Source organism: Trachemys scripta, chromosome 6, assembly GCF_013100865.1.
Source record: "Trachemys scripta elegans isolate TJP31775 chromosome 6, CAS_Tse_1.0, whole genome shotgun sequence".
Classification (NCBI taxonomy): domain Eukaryota; kingdom Metazoa; phylum Chordata; order Testudines; family Emydidae; genus Trachemys; species Trachemys scripta.
In genome coordinates, this window is record NC_048303.1 from 32,467,899 (window position 1) to 32,491,645 (window position 23,747).

General features: G+C 43.5%; 1 long non-coding RNA gene across 1 annotated transcript; it reads right to left on the minus strand.

Annotated features, from left to right (window-relative positions):
- Positions 1 to 6,235: 6,235 nt before the first annotated feature.
- LOC117879214 lies at positions 6,236 to 18,597 on the minus strand. The gene is made up of 3 exons (XR_004646199.1): positions 18,201 to 18,597; positions 11,756 to 11,848; positions 6,236 to 6,876 (listed from the first exon to the last, which is right to left on the minus strand). It is a non-coding gene; the product is annotated as an uncharacterized LOC117879214 (long non-coding RNA).
- Positions 18,598 to 23,747: the final 5,150 nt, after the last annotated feature.

The following is a 23,747-nucleotide window of genomic DNA, read 5'->3' on the forward strand; positions in this document are numbered from 1 at the left end:
AAGTCACAGCATGTTCAAGCTCTGTCTGCGCCTCATTAACAGAGGAATCTGCTGAGCTTCCCGGGCCCCTCTTTCGGGCCTGGGGCTGGCTACTCAGGTCTGCCCATAATTGCCTATGTAGGGGCAATCCCGACGAAAATGTCCCTCTTGACCACATTCATAACAACGATCTCTTGCCCCTCCTGGCGGCGTGTCAATTCAAGTCGGCTCGACCCCAACAGGTAGTGTCTCCTCCCACCATGTAACATGTCAGGTGGCAGTTGGTTTCGGATTCGAGTCAGTGGTTCTGCCCAGGACTCCCAACAGCCATCACAGTCCTCCCAAGGGGGTCGAGTGGGGTTCCCTCCGGCTGGCTGACCTCTCCCCATGGATTCCTCCGTCTTGCAGGTTCGGGGTTCTGTAGTCTCAGCTACCAAGTAATCTTCCACCAGTTCAACTGCTTATGTAAGCATTGCGGGGAAATATCTACGCACCCACTCCTTCCCCCCGACAGGGAGGATTTGGGTGAACTGTTCCAAGATTACTGTTTCTGCCACCTGAGCACCGGACTGCTGGTTGGGCTCTAGACATCGCCAAACATAGTCCCAGAGACGTTGAGCCACCGCTCGTGGCCTAGCCCCTGCAGGGTACCATTCCCAGCGAAAGTGCTAGCGGTATGTCTCTGGACTGGTCTGGTCTAATATGGCCACTTTCTCCTTTACATAGTCCAGGGCTTCCTGGGGGTCATGGTTGCGGTAGGCTGCCTGGGCTTGCCCCGTTAAATAAGGGGCTAGAATGCAGTGGTGGCCACCCGTCCAAATGTCACGAGAAAGGCCTCGAGATCATCTTTATGAGCCTTAGAGGGAGGCCAGGCAGTAGAGATCCCAGGTCCAGGTCCGCTAGAGTGTTGATCGATGGCTCACCTGGCCACAGTGATGCTGCCATTTGTTGGACAAGCCTTACCTGGTAGGCTTGCTGCTGGGTGGCCAACTCCAGCATCATCTCCTGTTGGTGGTTCATCACCTGTTGCAACAGCTGAGGGTATTGCGGTTGTTGTGCAGCTTGTTGCTGCTGGCTTTCTAGAAGCCATTTCAAAACGTTATCTGACTCCATACTGGTACCCAATAATCTCGGGTCAGGGTGACCAACGGGAGATCCCGTACTCCCCTCGGGTCTACTGGTCTCTCCTTAGGCCTGGGGTGATGCCTGCGTGCTCCACCAGGTGTGACAGGTTTGGGGGAAACCCCGGCCAGTGTGGGGTGAGTGCACCTACCCCTTTTAGAGAAAAAGGGGTGTGGGGGCATACGTATCTTACGTCTACTCGGCCCAAGTCTATACGCTCACCCTTATCAGCAGGGCAGTATGGCCTAGTGGCCAGAGTCCATAAATTCACCCTTGTCACTGGGCAGTTACACCTAGGGACCAGTGTCCATCAAACCACCCCTTTTCACAGGGCAGTAAGGCCCAGTGGCCCAAGTCAATAACTTTTCCCCTTTTTGCAGAGCAGTAAGGCCTAATGGCCAGAGTCAGGAAATATGCCCCTTCTCGGAAGTCAGTAAGGCCTAGTGGCCCAAATCAATAATTTAGCCCTTGCTCGTAGGGCAGTAAGGTTTAGCAGCCAGTGTCGACATAGGGGGAGGGGTTGTGCCCCCCAACAGGTGGGTCCGGGCCCTCCCTCTCCACCAGACCCCAGCCCAGGGCCCTGGTAGTGGCCGTAGCATGAACCACTGAGTCAGCAGGGAAAGGCTCCTACCGAAACATGCCGACTCAAGGCTTTGGCTCAGTTAACAGTCTGCCATCGGATTCCCCTGGGCTGCTTCCTGCTGTCATCCCTGCTGCTGTAGTCTGGGCCTCCCTGTTATCTCTAGGTTCTCTGGTCTGTCCTTCCTCCAAACTCTGCAAGGCCTCTGTGGTTGCCTTGGTGTCCGCCTGGGCTGCGGTATCTCCAGCTCCTAAGATCGCAGGCTTCCGCTGAGCCTTGGCTGGAGCGGGCAGCGTACGTCCTTCCTCTATGGCAGTCTGAGACAAGCTGCTCCCTTTTATATTGGTACACCTGGAGCATCCCCAGTAGGGTGAAGGGGGTGTGGTTTCCTCAGCCCACAATGTACGATTAACCCTTTCCCGTCCAGTACGGGGCAAGTGTGCCCCATCACAAGCTGGTACGGCATACCGGAAAAAGGAGCAGCAGAACGTGACCCCACGCTGGCAGCTCCTCCGGCGCAGCTGTACCACCCACAGCCCTTCCAGGCAGGGTCTCCTCTGGCTCCCAGCTGCAGCTCCGCCAGAAGACAGGGCTGGGGGAGGCACGGTACAGCCACCAAAGGAGCTGCTGGTGTTCTGCTCCTTTCCCTGCTGCCCCCCCAGATGGGAAAGGACTAAGTCCTTAAATTGTCCTCTTGATTTTTCCAGGAGCAGAGATGCTCAAGACAAGGCCTTCCTGGTAAGTAATCTGATAATCAATGCCATTTGGGTTTGGCCAGGGGGTACAATTGCAGGCATAGCAGAAATAGGAACCAACACTGATTTAGGAACCCACAAAATTTGGCATGATTGCCATTAAATGTGTCAGGGAGGGGGAGCTTGAGTTTGTGGGGTGCCAGAGTTGGAGCTGAAGGTGGTGTGGCTTGAGCTTGCAGGACTGCATTCTGCACCTGGGAATCTGGGTCTGCAACATCCGTAGAGTTCCCACTATCTCTGTCAGAGAGAGATTGCAAAAAGAAGAACAGGAGTACTTGTGGCACCTTAGAGACTAACAAATTTATTAGAGCATAAGCTTTCGTGGACTACAGCCCACTTCTTCGGATGCTGTCTTCAATCCTGCTTCATACCTCTGGAGGAACTTTGCTACAAGCTGAAGCTCTGAACAAAGGACTGAGGACCCATCCCAGCGGGGGATGTATTCCAGAGACTTGATTTGAACCTGCAGTTTATTCCATCGCTGCTGCAAGCCTGAACCAAGAACTTTGCCATTACTGTATGTAATTGATTCCATTTAACCAATTCTAACTCTCATCTCTATCTTTTTCCTTTTATGACTAAACCTTTAGATTTTAGATTCTGAAGGATTGGCAACAGCGTGATTTGTGGGTAAGATCTGATTTGTATATTGACCTGGGTCTGGGGCTTGGTCCTTTGGGATCAGGAGAACCTTTTTCTTTTACTGGGGTATTGGTTTTCATAACCATTTGTCCACGAAAGCTTATGCTCTAATAAATTTGTTAGTCTCTAAGGTGCCACAAGTACTCCTGTTCTTCTTTTTGCGGATACAGACTAACACGGCTGCTACTCTGAAACCTGTCATTATGCAAGAGAGAGATTGGGCGTTGTAGAATACATGCTCACTGTAGCAGCTTTAGTCCCCTTATTGTTGGTGTTTTGTCCTGCTCAAACGGTCAGAAACTGAGATGTGGGCGGTCATGCCTAGTGGTTGGAGCCAAATAGGCCCCCAGCGTCAGAGCTGGAGTCAGAAATCAGAGCTGGGGGTCACAACTTGGTTACCTGGAGTGAGGCAAGGCTGGTGCAAAGCTGGAACAAGGCAGGAGCAGGGCTGGCCTGGAACAAGCAGGCTCAGGAGCTATTGCAGCCATGGGTGAATGCTCTGAGCAGCTGCTGAATGGCTGCTGCTGCTGGGCTTAAGAGCTGGTCTGCTGACTCTTCCAACCAATCAGATGGTGTAGCCAATTAGGCAGCCTACTACAGGCCTGCTGCACTTGGTAGGTTGTCTGGAGATTGGCTCAGCTGAAGGCCTCATTCCTGACAATGTCTTTCACCAGAAGATTAATGAGGATGTTCAAGATTTTCCACAGTGACTGGTGATTTTACAAAAAAATTTTCAACAAATTTTTTTTCTCTCTCAAGATCCCCTGCTGGAGCTGTTCCACTTTGTATAAATAAATACTTAAGTGTTCACTAGCTCAGAGAGAGAGAGAGAGAGCGGGACTGACATTCTAGTCCTGGGGTTAGAGCTCTCGCCTGGGATATGGGAGACCCAGGTAGCCACAGGACTTTGGGAGCCTCTGTTTTTGGATACACAATCTGAGACATTTAAAAGGAGTCTGTTTTTAGGGCAGGTGCTCAGTACTTTCTCCAAAACAGATCTCTTTAGAGTCACTATCACGACAGGCTTAGTGGTCAGGGATGGTGTCCAAATCTAAAAGCCTAGGTCAGGGTTTGAGCGTTGAAGCCAGGGGTCACAGCTGGAGTCTGAGTCTAAACACCAAAACCAGGGGTCAAAAAGTGGGGCCAGAATCCAAGCACTGAAACCAGTGGGCAAAGTAAAAGACAGCGTTCAAGTACTGAAACTGAGGGTCGGGATCTGAGTCAGGTTTCAAGGGCAGAAGCCAGATTCCAAGTTGGGGTCAGAGTCCAGGAGCAAGCTGAGAGATAGGTCCATCACTACAGCTGTCTGGGGAGTCCATCTAGTTGCACAAACACTTCCTGGAACTTCTCTTGGGATGCCTGGGCCAATCGAGGGGCCACAAGGGAAGCTGTCAGTCCAGCCTTCCAAGGTGGTGTTTATCTCCATGGTCTATGTGATGATACATACACCCATATCATGGCTTCTAGGTGGCAGTGTGGAGGTGTTGGCCATCCCGCAGCCTGGGTTCTATTCCCCACAGAGAATCACACTCTCAAGCTGGGCACCTGAAAATTGAAGCAGCCAAAATTGCTAGTCACTTTGGAAAAATCTTGAGCTAACTGTTACTGAGGACAAAACAGAACAGTCATTATACACTTGCTTTCTATCTTAGTCCACAAGTAAACAATGGGTGAGGGAGCTCTGGTCTGCTCTCACATACCAGATCACTTTATCTATATTTGCTTATAGCATTTGAACATAACTTGATACAATTTGCTGTTCACAATTAGACTGGCATCCAACACATAATCTAACACACCAACTTTTTCACTGAATGGACCACATTTTAATAGCTTGTTTGTTTTGTGCATACCACCCCTGCCAACCCAAACACCTCTCTTCCTATTTATGATTGCCTGAATCTCCTCCCCTCCCATTCATCAGCACTTGAGATCCCTGCCGCAACTCAAGCAATGCTTACATGGAAAAGCAATATTCCAAAGGTATTCAATATATTATTCACTGTCTTTTCTTGCAATTGAGCTGTTGGGAATAGGGATGATGAACCAGCACTATGTGACTCGCTAACTGTGTGGGCCATCAGTTTGTGGTCTAAAATATTACTCTAATATAGGAAATAAATGTATTGTAAAATAAACAAACACCTTTCGCTTTTGCAGTGTACCCATTTGAATGTGAGACACTCAGGTTCCACGTTAATCTTCCATCTCTTAGGGGTGGGTGAAGTGGCTCAGTTAAAACAACAGAACTTTGCCCATCTCCTAGATTGAAGGTTTTATAACATCCAAACAAAGTTTAGTGAAGAATGCCTCCCTACTGAAGGGGTGGAAGGATCCTAATGCAGCCACTTGTCTCCGGGTGAGTAGGGTTCTATTGGGTCATTTAAGAGGGAGCAGCCAGCCTTCTCTTTGTGCAGCACAGGGTGATGAAGTTTGGGCAATGCCCTGGCATTGGGGAACGTGATAATCCTCTCTCTGCGAACTGAATACGCAGTTTCATTTTGACAGACTTGGATGTGGAGCATTTGGGCAGACTCTGAAAATCACCTGAGCCACCCACCATGCCTTAGGATTTAATAAGAATTTAATTTAGTGTTAAATTTTAACCCTTCCCTGTTCGGATGTGCCTGAACAGCACTCTAGAGCTTACCCTCTTTTTTCGGTGGCCTGGGAGGAACTTCTGCACTAACCTCTTTCCCAGCCAGAACACTCAATGACTGTATTCCTGTGACACAAACTTCCACAAAACATTATCCATATTCAACTTTGGAATTCATTTCCCATCCAACTGAGTCCAAAATAAGCTAAATCTGTTTACCTTTTGGGAATGTTGCAAAGCCCATCCAAGGTTTCGATCATTTCTGGAGGGGGGAGCATGGGAAGCGCTATAAAAAGGGTGGGGTATTTTTGATTTATCAATCTAGGGTGGGGATTTTGGTTATATGATGTGAAGATTATGCTGGATTTTAAATGATTTTGTTGTAATATATCAGAGATGCCTAGAGAACAAGTGGAAGGGTGCCTTTCTTACGAGTGGAAAAAGAAGGAAACAGAGAAGGAAAATATTTTCCATCTTTTTATTACAATATAGTTTGAAAGTTTGGTACCTGAATCTTAAATGTACAGTAAATTTTCACTATGAAAGAGATGTGTTTTTTTCAAGAGTCAAAAACCCACTGTGAACAACATTTTTTCACATGTGCTAAACAAAGACACAAAGAAATCTACCTAAATATTGACAGGAAAGCATTAATCTTATAAGACAAATTCTCTAGCTATTCCTAAGGCAGGCAGTTTTTACTGGAGTACTGTATGTGTTATAGTACAGCCAGGTGTATCATAGCTGTAGAAGCAGCTGTGCTATCTTCATGCAGACTAACCAGAAGACTGTTCAATACCTTTTGTCTTTTCTCCTGGGGAAGGATAATCTATCATGCTGTTGTATAAACCACATGTACAAGGACAACCCTTTTAAAGGACATTTTAAATACTGCCTTCAAGATACACTTTGGGCCTCTTTACTTATCTCATTGACTTCTGTTCTGCATATATAGGTATTACACTGAAATCCCTCAAACACTGACACTCCACACAAACCCTCCCATGGAAACATCCACCTTGTGAGGTCTCCTGTCAGTCATCTGCCCTCTGTTTGAGATCCCAGTTCCATGGTTATGTTCTACTCCCATGAGCCGCTTTGCATCTCCCTGCTTTTCTGCTTATTGGTATGAAGCTCCCACATTCACCACTCTGCCTCAGAATCAGGTGTTTCCTTCTTTTGAACTGTAATAAAACAAGCTAAAAAGAAAATATATTTTGTTTGAATAACAAGGTTTTGATTCTGCTTCTTGTTTCCAGTATTCCAATACTGAGGCGATGGGTATAATGTACATGCATTTGAGTGTAATAACTCTCCACTTTATTACTTATTTTTTAAGATAGTCTCCATTTTATTGGATGGATAAAAAGTCTGCCTCAATCCTGCCTCAATCCTGCTCCCACACAAGCCAATACTGAAACTCCCAAGACTTTAATGGTGCAGGATCAGGCCCATAGAAAGGAATACTTAGTATCACAGCGTATATATACCATGAGCCAGATTCTCAGCTGGAGTAAATAGACTGACCTTAAGGGCACTACGCAGATTTACACAAGCTGAGTTCTGGCCCTGACGCTCTAGCTGATACCATAATGTGAACTCATCATAAGCACTGAATTGGGACTCAGGAGATCTGGATTAATTCTCAGCTCTGCCACTGACTTCCTGTGGGACCTTGGGCAAAGCACATAATTTCCCTGTGCCTCATTTTCCCACCTGTAAAATGGAGGTAAAGACATTGCCTTTGTCTGTATCTCTGATTTAGACTGTAAGAACTTTGTGGCAAGAACTTTATTTACTGTGTGTGTGTTTATAACACTAGCTCAAAGGTCTCGGATCTCAGTTGGGGTCCCTAGTTGATACTCTATTAACAATAATGATTCTTCTACCTCAGAACAGAAATGTGTGTAGGTGTAGAGGGGGACTAAATCCTCCATTTCTTTTTCCCTGAAATGGCATTAGCAAATCATTATTCAAACAATTATATTATGTGCTTATGTCATCTTTTTCCAACACACACACACACAGAGAGAGAGAGAGAGAGAGAGAGAGTATCGAGGATGTGTATCTTCAAATACTCTATACATCCCATATAGCTTATTCTCCATAACACCTGTGAGGTCTCTCATCAAGCTAACAAGCAAATTACCCAGGACAGGGCTGGCCAAACTCCTGATAAAGGTTCTGAAACACAATGACACCCTCACTCCTTCTTCCTCCCTTGTAAAATCAATCAGACTTTACACTTTAAATAGGCAAGTGGCCTAAAGGGAAAATTTTCCCAGATTGTCAGGGTCCTGGGAAGAGAACTGAGGAGGGGCTTTCCACTTGTCATTTATTGTTGAAAGAAAATGGGTTACATGGGATTTATAAATCATCAAATATAGAGAAATATTTTAAAATAATCTGTAAACAGCTGAAGGTTTACCTCCTACTTGTCATTAACAGGCTTTATGCAGTAAATCAGATCTTTCTGAATTTGCTAAGGTGACAAGTCATTGCTAGAATGAGTTAAACTCAGTTATAGGAGTACAGGAGGTGACTGATGTAATTGAGCATGATGCATCAGCCTGGGAACTTTAAAAAGACACAGTTTGCTGAAAACCATGGCTAACAGGGCCACAGATTAAAAAAGAGCTAGGAAACCTATAAAGACAGTTACAGCAAAACTGCACTGATTCACAAGTCACTAACATACAATTTCTCAGCAAAGATTTAACAACAGTGTGATGTGAGGCCTCATATTACTAAGGCTTCACTATTACAAAATATACAACAGCATTTAAACAATTAAAACTGAGCTTCAGTTGTTCAGATAAATGATCAGAGACCATTTTGTGATGCATTGTTGCTGAAAATTATTTGTTCATTTAGTCCTTAGTTTGCTATGGGTTTCCCACTTGTCAGTGCAAATTAGCGAGGCTCTGCTGTAGTGACTCAGAGATTTCAAAGCCCTTAAGGCATCATTGGTAACACAAGACAATGAAATATCATGAGTCAGGCCCCAAAACTCATGAGACTGGGTTAAAAATAATACTTTTTTGGTTCTCTTTGCCTTCTGGTTTCTGAACCTTTGGAGAGCATTTGAGTAAAACTGTGTGAGTAACTGATTCTTCTGGTTTGTTCAGCTAACTGAAAAACTTGAAAAAAATTCATGCTGGGTTGAACAACACGTTTCATTCAACCTGAAACAAACCTTTTGGGTTTTGAGGGTTTTTTTTAACCTTTTTTAAAATAAAATTGAGGTAAAACTTGAAAAGTCATTTTGAATCAAAAACTCAAAACGTTTTGTTTCAAAAATGTCGAAACAAAATGCTTCAATTGTTTGGAGGGATGGGGTTTCAACCAAAACAATTCGGTGAATTTAACACACATTTGTGAAATGTTTTGGTAGACCCAAATTTGCGTTACTTGTTGGAAAAATGTTTTGTCTGAAAAATTTCACCCATGAGTCACATTTTCAAGTTTCTCTCCAGAACCAGAACCAGTAGAAAGTTATTTTTTTAAATTAAAGCAGAGATGCTCATGTAACCCGTTGTCCCCAGGAACTGACACTATGTAAAACATCCATTATTGTGAGAGTTGGTCTAGAATTGCAGAAGTTGGCAACACTGTAAAAGGGATCAGTGACTATCAAACCTGACCTCCTATATAGCCCAGGCCATAGAATGTCACCCGGTTAGTCCTGCATCAAGGACTAATGTCTGGTTGAACTACAACATATTTCTTAGAAAGAAATCTAATCTAGATTTAAAGATTTCACGAATCCACCACATCTTTTGGGAAGTTGTTCTCATGGTTAATTACTCTCACTGTTAGAAATCTGTACTTTATTTCTAGTTTGAGTTTGGCTAGCTTCATTTTGCAGCCATTGGATTTTGTCAGATTAAAGAGTCTTCTACTACCAGATATCTTCTCTGTGTGTAATTTATAGGTGATGATCAGGTTACTTCTTAAAACTCTTTCCAATAATCTAAATGGATTATGCTCTTTAAGTCACTCAGTGTAAGGCAGATTTTCTAGTCCCCAAATCACTCTTGTAGCTCTTTTCTGAACCCTTCCGAACCTTTCAACATTCTTATCATGTATAAAACCCAGGCATATTCTCATATACACATACGGCCAGATTCTGATCTCAGCTACACCACCGTCAATTAGAATCTTTAGCCACATTTGCCAAAATGTTCAAATATGAGTCACAAAATTGAGTTCTATTCACAGTTAGACACCTCAATAAGTGACTTGATTTCCAGGGCTGCTGAACACTCACAACTCCCATTGAGGACAGTGAGAACCATGGCTGCTCTGCGCCAGTGAAAACTACGGTGTTCAATTCAATTTGACATTATAGATTTAGGTGCCTAACTTGAGGCTAGAATTGTCAAATTTGATTGTCTAGGTGTTGTCTGCTTATGAAAATGTAATGGTGCTGAGAGATACCAGTCCATTTGATCCACGAAATTGAAGTCCTCTCCTAGGTTATGTCTACACTTGGAACTAGGGATGAGATCCCCTGCTTGAGGACACATACTCACTCTAGGTCACAGATTGTAGCCATGCCATCATAAGGAGTTGAAGGAGCTAACCACCCCAAGTACATACCCACCGACACCACAGGGGCATGCTCGGGGTGGCTAGCCTGTTCTGTCACTCATTTTGCTGCAGCTCTACTCTACTTTTAGCTTGATCAGAGCTAGCAGGGGAATGTCTCCTTGAGCTGGGAATCACATCCCAACTCTAAGTGTAGACATACCCATAGATTCAGCTGAGCAATCACCACGTGTCCTTGTCAATGCATCTCAGCCTGGAGGAAATGACACCTCTGTAGGGTGACCAGATAGCAAGTGTGAAAAAACGGGGCAGGGGTGGGAGATATTAGGCGACTTAATAAGAAAAAGTCTCAAAAAATGGAACTGTCCCTTTAACAATGGGACATCTGGTCACCCTATCTCTAAGAGCTTACTACCCGCCGGATCTGAGCGCTCTCCCGTCGACTCCAGTACTCCAACAGAATGAGGAGCACAAGCGAAGTTGACAGGAGAGCAACAGCTGTCGACTTACCGCAGTGAAGACACCGCAGTAAGTAGAGCTAGGTATGTCGACTTCAGTTATGCTATTCACGTAGCTGAAGTTGAATATCTTAGATCGACCCCACGCGGTAGTGTAGACAAGCCCTAAGACTGAGGAGGAACTCCATGCTGATTCAATTCCTGGCCAGGAAGCTGAGGATAATTAGCCAATTAGGGCTAATGCTGATAGTTTTCTGACAACGCCTGTCTACTAGGAAATGGAGTGAAGCCATGAACTCATTGTACATAAGCCAATTAGGTGCTATCACATGGTAGTGTGTTTCAGTAACTAATACCAGCTTGTGACAGATTTGAACCAATAACATGGAATCAGAGCTGGACAAATAATTTGTAATGAATAATATACTTTATTGCTTCTTCTTCTGTTTGTGAATTTGTCAGCTGACATGACAAACTTCTGGACAGTAGGTTGTTTCCAAGCAGTATAGAATGAAACACTTGAGCTGTTTTGATGGGACATTGGACACACAACATGTTTCTGTCCCCTAATTGCATAAACACAACTTCTAGCAGCAGGTTTCTGGTGCAAATACACATAACTGCGAATTCAGAATTTGCTTTCCACAAATATGCTGAAGTGCTTGCTTAAATGTCCTTTGTTCCATTGAACATTCCTTCCCATAAATGCATTCACGAGAATATTTCCAGAAAATGAATGTAAAAGGGCTGCAATCACAGGAAAAAAGAGAACTCATTTAAAATTCTAAGGAAGATGGGCCAGATCCAGACTCCACTGGAACCTTTCCATTGATTTCCATGGATTTTGGCTCAGGTTTCATCTGCAGATAATAACTATTTTTTTGCAGATGTTGATTGGCTCTGTTTAGAGGCACTGTATTCTAATACACTCACTCCCAAAAAAAGAGTGTTAAAATAAATGATATTGCCCAAAGGGGTTGAATGGATGGAAAACATTTAGCATTAGTTACAAAAGCAAGTTGGGCATGTCTCAAATTGTCAGGATTATTTGTACAAACTCAATATTTACATTAATCAAGGTGAAGAAATGATTCACAGTCAGACAACTGCTATTTCTTTTGTTCAGATCTGATTGGCAGCACTGGATTATATGGTGCAGTCACTGTCAAGACAAGAAAAGAGTCAACAATTGAAATGTAGCTGTTTTTTTACAAGTGGATAAAAGCTTGTCAGATATAAAATTGTGTCCAGCTATTGCAAACACTTTGTTAAAATCCGAAGTACCCTTAAAAGAAAGACACAAGCTTTGTGTGTGTGTGTGTGGTGGGTGGGGGGAAGTAATTCATTCATTTTTTAAAAATGCTATTAGAAATGAACTTGAGGTAGATCCAAATGTTTCTAAAGCTAGTGGTACATGGGTCCAGGGCATCTCTACTGCAACCACAAACACCACAACCCTCTCCCAAAGATAGGGAGGTCAGGGTGGAAGAGATGGCACATAGATATCATGATTAGCATGGTTTACTATGTATTATAGACAGAAGCAACAAAAGCTCCACTATAAGACTAGCCGGGCATGAGTCACAAACTAGAAAGACAGGTAAAGAGTCAATCATGTCTGGTACTTTATCATTACTATAAAAGGCCAAGATTGACACAAAGGAAAGTTACACCAAAGAGACATTTCCCCATTTACTCATTTTTGGATGCTCTTGGCACCAGCTGAAACCAGTTCAAAGGACACAATATGCCATTTTATAAGGTAATTTTGCTTTGGCACTGTTTAGTTTGTTAATTCTTTTAAATGTGTGTGCCAAGGAGTTTCGCGTCATGCTACATGTGGTAATCTCTTCTTTCAATGATAAGCACTCATGAGACAGATTAAAAGAAAAACATTAACTACTCAAGAGTAGTTGCTGAACATACATTGCTTACCCTGCTCTTTGAAGAATTATTGATACACTAAGTTCTTTCCTCAGCAATAAACGGAGCTGGGGGACAGACTACTTTACACAGCAAGTCAGATTTCTACAAAATACTCAGCGGAGGACAGGGCTTAAACTGGGGATGGCTTGGGCAGGGTATGTCATGCTGACACTCCTCATGGTGCTAGAGCCTTGCAGGACAAATAGCAAGAAGCGGGCTTCTTTGGGTGCTGAGACATTTTGGAAATAAACCTTTGCTTTGCTCTAAGTAGAAAATATGACAATGCTGTCTAGGGCTGGGATTGTCAAAGGAGTGGGAGTTACACTTCTGTTGATTTCCAATGGGATCTGGGTGCTTTGCTCCCTTAGTCTCCTTTGAAAATCCCAGCCTAAATATTCACAGTGCTGTCCTAAAGCCTTGCAATCCTTCCCCCCCCCCCCCAAGAGACTACTGTGGGAGCTCCCTTGCACCTCTAGTAAACAGCATAATCTATGAGCACCTAAAATGGCACACAAGGAATTAGGTGCATGATGCATTTCCAAAGAATGTGCTAACCTTTGCTTCTACACTGCAGGCTAGATCCTGGCTGGTGTAACTCAGCATAGCTCCATTAGACTGGAGCAGTGGATTAGATTGAAAGTACAGAAGATACTTTGTTTTGAGTAATCTGGTTTGGGCATTGGCACCTCTTTCCCACCGGAGATACTGACTAGAGCCTACTGGAGGGCTGGAAGGATGACCGTGATGGACTGCAAGAAGGCTCGCTGTCAGTTCAATCCATTTTTGTCCCCAGAAAACAAAAAACAAAAAGGACTCGGCTGCTTTCTTCTCTCTTCCTTGACTGTCTGATTCCTTCTTCCTCCCTCTCACACTTCATTGGTTTGCCTAGGGAAATAGGAGGAACAACAGGCTACAAGAGCAAATGATTCTACTTTAAGGCGATGCTTTGTGCCTGTGCAGAGAACTTCATTCCTAATCACATGCTAAGCGTGCAATGCCTCTCCCACAGGAGAAAGTCCCCAAGCGAGAGGGCTCTCCCTATGGGCAACCCTGATTTTCCTGCATGGATTGGAACACATGTGCACCTCTTCTAGGTACGTGCAAAAGGGTGTGCAACTTTTTTTTGTATATGCTTATTACCATATTTGGGTCTTAAAGCACTCATCACAGTGGCATGTAGGTGCCATACCTTAACTTAGCTGCTTAGGAACCAACTCAGAAAAGTAGATCAAACCCTGATTTAACTTTTAAAAGTTTCTGTTGAAGGAATGGATAAAGCTTTACGTTCTTACTTTAACTGAATTGGTTCACTCATCTCTAGTTTAAATTAGAGTGTTTGTGTTTCACAAAGGTTTCTACTATCACAAATATACACCTCTGTGCTACGTCATCAAGTTCTTGACATCTGAAGAAGGTTTGAAATAAGCTCCTGCAATTTAAGTCAAACTGGAAAAGATCTTAGTTGCATATAATGTAGGAACATGAGGTTAGCCGATGACCTCCTAGCACATACTCTTTTTTTACACTTCATAATTTCTATCTTTTATCTTCTATCTATTTTGCTGCCAAGTACACACCCTACAGGAATATCAGTGGGAGCGACAGTCTGCAAAATACTACATGGTCTGTTATGTAGCTCTAGTACTTTTTACCTTCCAGTGAAAGCCACTTTTAAAATCAGATACAGACTGAACAACTGTCACTGAGCAAATCAACTCCAAGTAAACACAAGGATCACATAATTTATCTGGTGGTGAGTGTTGCTCACAGGCATGTTGGGGATGGATATTGTCCAGCCTGGGGAAAAAGAAAATCTGTTTGCTTTTGTTTCTAGGGGAACACTCATGTGTGTCATCACGTACTCCCACAAAGGGGCTTTATGAATTAGTGCCTTGTGGCTACGATTGATATTGTTGTTTTAGTTTACAGAACTGAGTCGGATGATGTATTTAAGCATATAATGGTCAGGATATGTACTGCTGCAGCACTTTATCTATTGGCATGTTCACAAGGGTATTAGTACTTTCCAGAAGTTTTTTGTTGATATTGCTCAGATGTTGCATTAATCACATTTTCTCCTTTTTTTTTAAAGACAAGGAAGAGACAAAAACAACCGAAAAGAAAATTGAATGCTCACCTGGAAATGAATTGACTCAAGATCTGACCAAAAAAATCCACATAGGAGACATAGGATTCTTGTGTTTCAAACAAAAGGGTTTGGAGAAAGCTATTCAGCAAGTGGTAAGACAAGCGGAACACTCACCCGCAATGTGTTCTCAAAACACACACTCCATTCCAATTTTCATGGCATGAAATCTTATTTCTCCTCCTGACTCAAAGTACTTCAGCTTTCTATACTCATGGTGTGTCAGTACTGATCAGAGTAATGTATTCCGCATGTTACTCTGATTGATCTTACCAATATGCTTATCCGAGCTTGGATGTCCCAGCTATTTAGATGTTGCTGTCCAGCTCCACATATTTACGGCAATACAGTACACTTGGGTACCATGAGCCAAATTTGCAAAAGCTTTACTCACTTTTTACTCATTCTTTACCAAAGCAAAACTCTCAGACTTCAAGATCACATTTGCCTGAGTAATGACTGAGTAAACACAGAGTAAGGAGGTTTTCAGGATTTGACTCAAATGTAGGTGTGTTAAACAAGAGCACAAGACTAAATAAAATAATAAATGGAATAAGCCAAGGAATTATGGTGGTTTGCAAGTGGCTACAAGTGTCTTATATTTGTAACACTTGAAGGTCACCTTCTTTGACATTTGATTAATATAATTTTCCTTTTCCCCTAGTAAAGTATTTTAACAGTTGTAGGAGCATGTACAACTAATGTTATGTTCTCTGATCTACAGACACTTGTAGCTGGTGACATATCACCTATTAAGTACATGGTTTTTAAAGGTAGCCTGACTTCTAGCACAATGTGCTGTATTTAAATGTTATGACCAGATTGTACTTAAAAGTCACTGGCCCACATTGGGTCCCTGGTTGTCCCAGGTGCACAAAGGAAACGAGAACACTGCACTCTCCGTCAGACAGATATAGTCTGCTCCACACTCTGCAGCTGGTTCTGCTGGCTGGTGCAAACAGGGAGTGGGGCTCCTGCTCCTGACTCTCCCACCCTTTCCTGGAGCTCTCCTGGAGGTGGTAGGACAAAGCAGTCCCTGCACTAGGAAGAGTGCAGAGACAGATTGTGCTGCCCTGGGGGCAGGAGTTTCAAGTAAGGAATCAAGCACTATTTTGACCTTAATTAACCAGAGCTCAGATCTGCCACCCTTACACTGCAGGTCAAATTCAACCCTGGCATAACTTGGCAGAATTAAATAAAGCTATGTCCACTGGCACCAGAGCTGAAGTTGGCCCAGCAGCTTTATGTATTACCTTAATTAAAAGCACGCTTTACACTCCTGTAATTCTACTTCCAAAAACACAGGTACAGGTCTTGTAGGCATCTTACGCTCTTACAAACCTTGAACTGCTTTGAGCCTCAGAAGAAGCATTTACCCAGTCCTTCCTCCAGCTCAGGCAAAAGAAAGGGAGGGAGGATCCACAGTTTCCCAGATACACACACAGGGTTGGTTTGTTTGTTTGATTTCTGCTAAGAGTTTACTACATGTTCAAGGACCAGGCTTATTGTTAAAGGCAGTGTTGTGTTCATGTAACTTTTTGTCTTCAACTGAACTGTCTCCAGTAATGTCAACTTTGTATTCATTGTAATCAGTGACTGTGAAGGATTTTGTGTGATATGTATCAGGGAGACAGCTCACTCCACACTACATTCTATCCCTGTCTCAGCCGAGCTGCTGGACACAGTTAGGCAGTCTTGGCTTCAAAACCGCTTCCCTAATAATGTCATTGGTAAGAGTGCGCATTTTTTGCCTTTGTCTTAGACCCAAAGGTTGTTTTCATTTAAATAAATCATAGAGTTCGTGCCATAATTAACACATTCTTCCTCCTGTGATTGAAGCTGTCTGAAATGAAAAGCAGGGGGTAGGATATTGGGTTTTTTACACTCCCTCGACTATAATGAAATGGCAAGAGGATTAAGTGTATGTTAACAAGGTAGACTCCACGGTTCCACATGACAGAGGGTGCCCTGAAATCCTTCCCACAGCAACATGCTGGTACTCTTCAGGAGCCCTCTGGCACGCTCCCTCAGCAGCATCCTCCATTCTGAATTCTCATGCAATCATGCATACTGGGGTATGTTGCATCCCACAGTGCATTGCACCAGATGTTGCAAACATTGCAAATGGAGGCTGGATGAATGCAGGTGGGAAGGGAAGGAGGAAGTGAGTTGGTGTGACCAAGGGAAGGAGGGAGGAAAAGAAATAGAAAGAAACAGATGGCGGGGGGAAATGAAGTGTTAGTAGGTCTGGAGACCGATATATAGGTGAGAAGAAAAAGTGGGGGAGATACATAGGAAGAGTAAAGATGTAGTAAATGGGAACAGAATGTCAGCAAGGGGGAGGAGAGAAGATGAATGGCACTAAAATAAAGTAGCAGAAGAAAAAGGGAAGAGAGAAGGTAAAGAAAAATCAAGAGAAGAATGTTTAGAGTAGTGAATTTTATTATAGGGTTCCATGCTCCAGTTTATATTATACAGGTGCCTCTCAAGGCCAGGATTTAGAGATTTTAAAATATATTGTTGACTTGGGGCACATGGCGAAAAAGAAGTGTGCCGTAATATTCTTACCAGTTGCACTAATATACCTATAATTCAGCTCTAGAGTACAGCACACAAATAAATGGTTCAAAGCTTGCCGTGCTGGACTTGATACATTCCCAGAGAATGGAACGGTGGCTGATATACAAAATATTTCCTCCTGGAGTGATGCCATGGAAAGGTTAACTACCGTGCACATACCACCAGTAACAGTGCACAAGTTGCAACTTGTATTTTTAATACACTCCTGAACATTTGCTTCCTGATCACTGCAAGGCTGGAGTCACATTCTGAGCACTATTTGAATAAGCCAATCAACTTGAAAAGCAGTATCTTTTTCCTAAGGGAAAGGGAGCTTTATTTCTAATCTACAAAAAAGATTTAAACATGAAAATAAATGACTATTCCATTATGGGGAAGAACGCAAGACCGTGATTGACCTAGTGAACTCATGTTTCCTTTGATGCACCATGCTACTTAGAATACATAACAGGGACGTGTGGCCCCAGTTCAGCAAAGTACATGTATAAATTTAAGCACAGGTTTAAGTCTAGTGAATGGAGCTTAGGCACATACTTTAGTGCTTTGCTGAATTGGGGCAATAATGAGCATCTTCCATTAATTAAACAATTAAAAAACACAAAGGGCCAAATTCATCCCAGGTGTAAGCTGATCTAGATGTATACAGGTCTGTCGCATCTTACGTGCATTTAACATGCGCGATTTCAGCTTTACGCAGTCGGCAAAAACAAAAAAACAAAAAAAGAAAAATAACAATTTTAATACTGTACTTGTAGTCCGGGTGATTCCGCCCGCCATTCAACTCAATGTAATTTTGACTATACGCGATTTTTGCTTTACGCGCTAACTGCGGAACGGAACCCCTGCGTAAGATGAGACTCACCTGTACCGTGTTGGAGCAGTGGTTGCAGGATCAGCCCACTCTACCGCAGACACTAAAGATCAGCTCAGGAGAGAAGGGCTGGGTGTGATGGGCATATGGTTCTAGAAGATGCCTGCAGTCTTGGACCATCTTTGCTGAATATTGGTGCACTGTGGTTCAAAAATGAACGAGCCAGTAGATATTATTTAAAGCTCTTTGTAAAATCAATCACAGCAAGGTGCAGAGTCTTGCATAAATTTCAAGAGATCTTGTGCTCCTGTGCACTAAACATATTTTTAAGCCTTGGTCTAAGTAGTATCAGTGTAAGTGAAATCAACTCCGTTTGCTATGATGACCTGTCACTTTCTTAATGTGCAACTGGCAGAGTTTCCATAAGAAGAAAATCATATTTGCTTTGAAACCTAAACTAATTATATTAAAGTAACCATATTAGTAATCCTCCTTGATAAACCTCTAAATGAAAGTCTAATTGGCATTTGTCTGTTCTTTCCCTCAGTGTTCATATGGGATAAAATACAGTGAAATCAATACTAAAATTAGATTTTTTTAGGGGATTTTCTGTTGACAGTATTGCCTGTAAACATTAACTGATTATTTATCTATCCCAAGGAATGGTATGCATTGGAAGACAATCGGTTTGCAATGGAATGTGACCTTGGCTAGTCTACAACAGTTAAAAAATGCCATCCCTCTGACGTTATATTAGTTTGACGGAAGGGCAAACTAACTAACTATTAACTATATACATTGAAATAGTTTGAGAAAAGCTTCTAATCCTAAAATGACTGCAGTTCATTTCTGTGTTTTCCATTTAAAAGTACTAATAATAGTTTGTGTGTGTGCCTTTCACCCAAGGACCTTCTCCAAAACATTTCAGAAACTTTAGTTTAAGTCTCACAACATTCCTGTGAGATATGTATTATTATACCAATTCTACAGCTCAGTTTTAATTGAGCTGATCAAATTACATAGTGAGTCAGTGGAAGAACTGGGAATAGAATGGAGGAGCCTTGACTCCAAATCCCATGCTCTAATCAATAAACCACCTAGCCTAACTCAAACCAGGTACATTAAATGGTGAAACAATCAGAGAGCTTGCCTTTCCCTTATCACTTAGATCATCATTATATGGGTTTGATCAGCCAACCAAAACGCAAATCCTCAGCTGGTTTTCAACAGCCATTAGGTCATTCAGGATGTTAGGAGTTGTCCTTACCTCTGGATACCCAGGCTTTCCTGGCCTCCACTGGATCTTGCAGTCAGTTATGATTGGCTGATGTAGATTTCTGGGGTGGGAATGCAAACCTAAAAACATCCTTTGCATAGTATTTTAGGAAGCCTCGTGTTTTGAAATATCGACCTGCTTTTTCCTGGCAGATATGGGGTAATCTGATATTGTCAGGAGGCTGTGTGAAGTTTAAAGACGACTTTCATGGATCAGCATTACACACAAGAAAAATTCCCATATGCTTATTCTGTTCCCAGTACAGAGGAAGAATGGAGGCCCTTCCACTAAAACCGTACCTTACTGGCTGCTTTTGAATGCTAAACATCTATCTAATCATTAGATTTACAACTGGCCATGATGCACCATCAAGATATCTCAAAGCTACTTGATATCCATATTTTTCAAGACATTAGCTGAACTATGATGAATCTTTTCACTGTCTGTAGATTCATGCTCAGAAGCTAACCACAGGCAGGGCCATCCCTAGCTATTCTGGGGGCCTATGCAGCCCCCCTGTGGGCTGGGGAAGAGCCGGAGCAGGGGCTAGAGCAGCACGCAGCAGCGCAGGGCACCAGGAAATGTGGTGCCCCACATTTCCTGGTGCCCTACACAACTGCGTACTTTGCGTACGGGTAAGGACAGTCCTGACCACAGGTACTCACATAGTCATTGCCAAGCTAACATCACATTATCTCCTAAGTATAGTATCTTCCATTCTTGTAACAGGGAACTTATCTTTACATTTCCCCCTTCTAGATATATCAGTTGCCTCTCTACACTATAACTTAACTGAGGTAATGACATGAGTTGTGTCCATACAGAACCTGGCTAATTCTCTATTAGTAACTATGAGAGCTAATCTTGTGTAGACCTCACCAGCACTATTGGCTGCCATAGGTCTGTCTTCCTATAACAAAGTAATAACACTTATTTTGCTGTGTAGGCAGAATCCCCTAACTGGGCCAATCTTCCTTTCTTCCAGCTCTCAGTGATGTCAAATATCTCATGACCCAAGCAACATCGCCCCACACACTATTTGTGCTGCCCCGGTGAGCATATAGACTGGATGCTACCCTCTTGCGGAGTCAGTATGGAACAGCTGCCCACAATGCCCTGCTGCAAACACGTTTAGGCAGTGTGCTAAGTGGTGGATGCACAAACAATTGGCATATGGTTGTGTTGTGGAAAAGGCTGCTGTATGCACACAACTCAGCGATGGTTGTTATAATTGGGTCAAATGGGGGTGTCATGACCTAGTTATAAAAATACAGTTGTACTTATAGCATAGATAGGGCCTGAGGCAACACTTCTAATTTAGAAATAACATTAAAATGCAGCTGCTTAATAGTTTCAAGACTGTTTAATTAGCCAAATATAATTTATTCAGTCATGCATATGTGGATTGGTACTCTCCCACTATGGCCAATAATGGTCCTTTATAGTGAGAGTTCAGCTACATGTGTAGACATAGCAACTTTAGGAATAGAGTCTGTGGTCATTTTACACTTCAGAAATGGGACCTGTTGTTAGCAATCGAACCTTTGGGCCTAAAACCATATTCAGGTATTTCAGGGGTTCCCAAACTTGGTTTACGGCTTGATCAGGGTAAGCCCCTGGTGGGCCTCGAGACGCTTTGTTTACTTGAGCATCCGCAGGTACAGCCGCTCACAGTTCCCAGTGGCTGTGGTTCTCCATTCCCAGCCAATGGGAGCTGCGGGAAGTGGTGGCCCAGCCTGCGCTGCTTCCCGCAGCTCCCATTGGCCGGGAACGGCGAACTGCAGCTACAGGAGCTGCGAGTGGCCATACCTGCAGATGCTCAGGTAAACAAAGTATCTCGCGGCCCACCAGGGGCTTACCGTGAACAAGCCACAAACCAAGTTTGGGAATCCCTGAGGTACTTGATTTTCAGAAGTGCTGAGCACCCATCAGGTCCCACTGATTGAATGGAGGCTGTCATGTGCTCTGCACTTTTGGAAGTCTGACAGGTGCCCAACTATGGACTTAGGAGCCTAACGTTAGGTTCTTACCTTTAGAACACTAGGCCCTCGTAATCCATGCCTTGCAAATTGTGATTTGCTACATGTAATCATGACTTTGCTGCTTATGTTTAGTAGTTTTGAAATTAACCTCCTTTAATGCAAAGTAGAGATCAAATAACAATACATAAATGTCTTTGTGAAACATCATTTTGTCTTTTTGGGGATTTTACAGCCCTAGATCTTTTTTTGATTGTTTGTTTGTTTAAGCAAGTACATGTAGGTAGTGAGTTATCATATCTTATATATGAGGACTCACCCCAGGCCAGAATAAAATAGATTACACTTTTCTTTAATTTTTGAATACCTAGAAGACTCCTGGGTATTAAGAGCAATTATTTTTTCATCACTGCTAGAACAAACAGTCTCTCCTATTTTATTATTTTGGCTTCCTTCATTTCTGTTTTTCTCTTTTTGAAATCATGCCCCAGAGGCTACAGTTGTGTAGATATGTTTGTAGAAGATTATAATTGAGAAACACTCCCTCATAAGGGACAGTATTATGAACATAGGAATTTGGAGATGTGCGCTGGAGGCAGGGGTTGGGAACACCGCATGACTGTGTGCAGCAGTTCACCAGAGATGCTCTCCAGTTTGTTTTATTAAAATTTTATTCCTCTCTCATTCGGTGGTTTGTTATTTAATGAACTCCAAGATCGTTACAACAGTAACTCCTTATTGCGCACTGAGCCACTTAGAGCCTGAATCTTCATTTTCTTAATTTCAATAGCTCTACAAAAGCCTAAACATCAGCTTCCTGCAGCAGTTTGTGCTTCACTGTGTCATTTTGTATTTCACATATAAATCTTTTCTTGTAATAAGGAATCATTTAGGTCTCCAAAGTCACATGATTGAGTTTTAAGCATTAAATCATTCACATATGCATCAACTGGTTCAAACTGTCCTTAAATGCATAGAAAAAACCCCCCAAACAATAAGCATTTCTCAGAAGAATTATTTTTCTGGGGAAAAGCTACAATACTTATCAAATTTGTCTATCATCTGTACCTTTTTTTTTTAAATAGAATATCAGGGTTGGGAGGGACCTTATGTGGTCATCTAGTCCAACCCCCCGCTCAAAGCAGGACTGTAGAGGGGTGGACTCACCCCCGTGTCACCTCCTGCTGGTTGGCTCCAGGAATTAGCTCATTTCAGTGTTGGATCATCCCCTGCAGGCCAGTGATCCGCCTGTCCTCCAGCCCCCATGTCCCTCCCAGACCCCGATGCCCTTTTATCTGGGGTACTGCCCCCTGACAGTACACCCCTTAGTACTAGGGTCTCCCCTCCTGGGGGAACCCCCACCCACTATCCCTACCTCGCCTCAGAATAAGGCCACTGCTAGTCACCAACTAGCCCCCGCTCCCTGGGGCAGACTGCAGTATAGGCCACTCATCACAGGCAAGGCTGGGTTTGGACCTGTTGCCTTAGCCTACCCCTGGGCTGCACTCTGTAACCCCCCGTATCCCTTGGCCTCCTACTAGGCTGCAGCCTGGGACTTTCCAGGCTGGAGCTCCCCAGCCTGTCCCCAGCCCTGCTCCACCCAGGTACTCTCTCGCTCACCGCAACCAGGCCCTTCTCCCTCTGAAGGCAGAGAGAGACTGCTGAGCTCCTGGCTCCCAGCCTTTTTATACAGGCCAGCTGTGGCCTGATGGGGCCATGGCCCGGCTGTGGCTGCTTCCCCAGTCAGCCCAGCTTTTAGAGCTGCAGCCCTCTGCCAGGGATATTTTAAGCCCTTCCAGGCAGGAGCGGGGGACCACCCCACTACAAGGACCAATCCCCAGACAGATTTTTGCCCCAGATCCTAAATGGCCCCCTCAAGGATTGAGCTCACAATCCTGGGTTTAGCATGCCAATGCTCAAATCACTGAGCTATCCCTCCCCACTTCTACTGCCTCCCTTGTGAAAGCATCATATACCTGCAAAATTGAGGGGGCCTCACATAGGGAAATATTAATGCACTTTAGATATCTCCTGCAGGCCCCACAACAAAGAGGAACATTTAAACTTGTTATTTAAACTGGTGTGATTTTTCTGCAAGGTCTTCTTGCAAATCCAGTGGACTTGGAAAAAATAATTGGTTCAATATAACTTCTGGCTCCATTTAATGTTTAACGAGCAGGCAGGAGGCTGTAGAAGGGCTGGTTGTAAAAGGGACACCACACTTATTCACTGCAGAAACACTCAGGCCAGGATTCAGCAAAGCACTTACATAGGGTTACATATTTCAACAATCAAAAAAGAGGACGGTGGGAGCTCTGCCCTAGCCCTGCCCCTGCCCCCCCC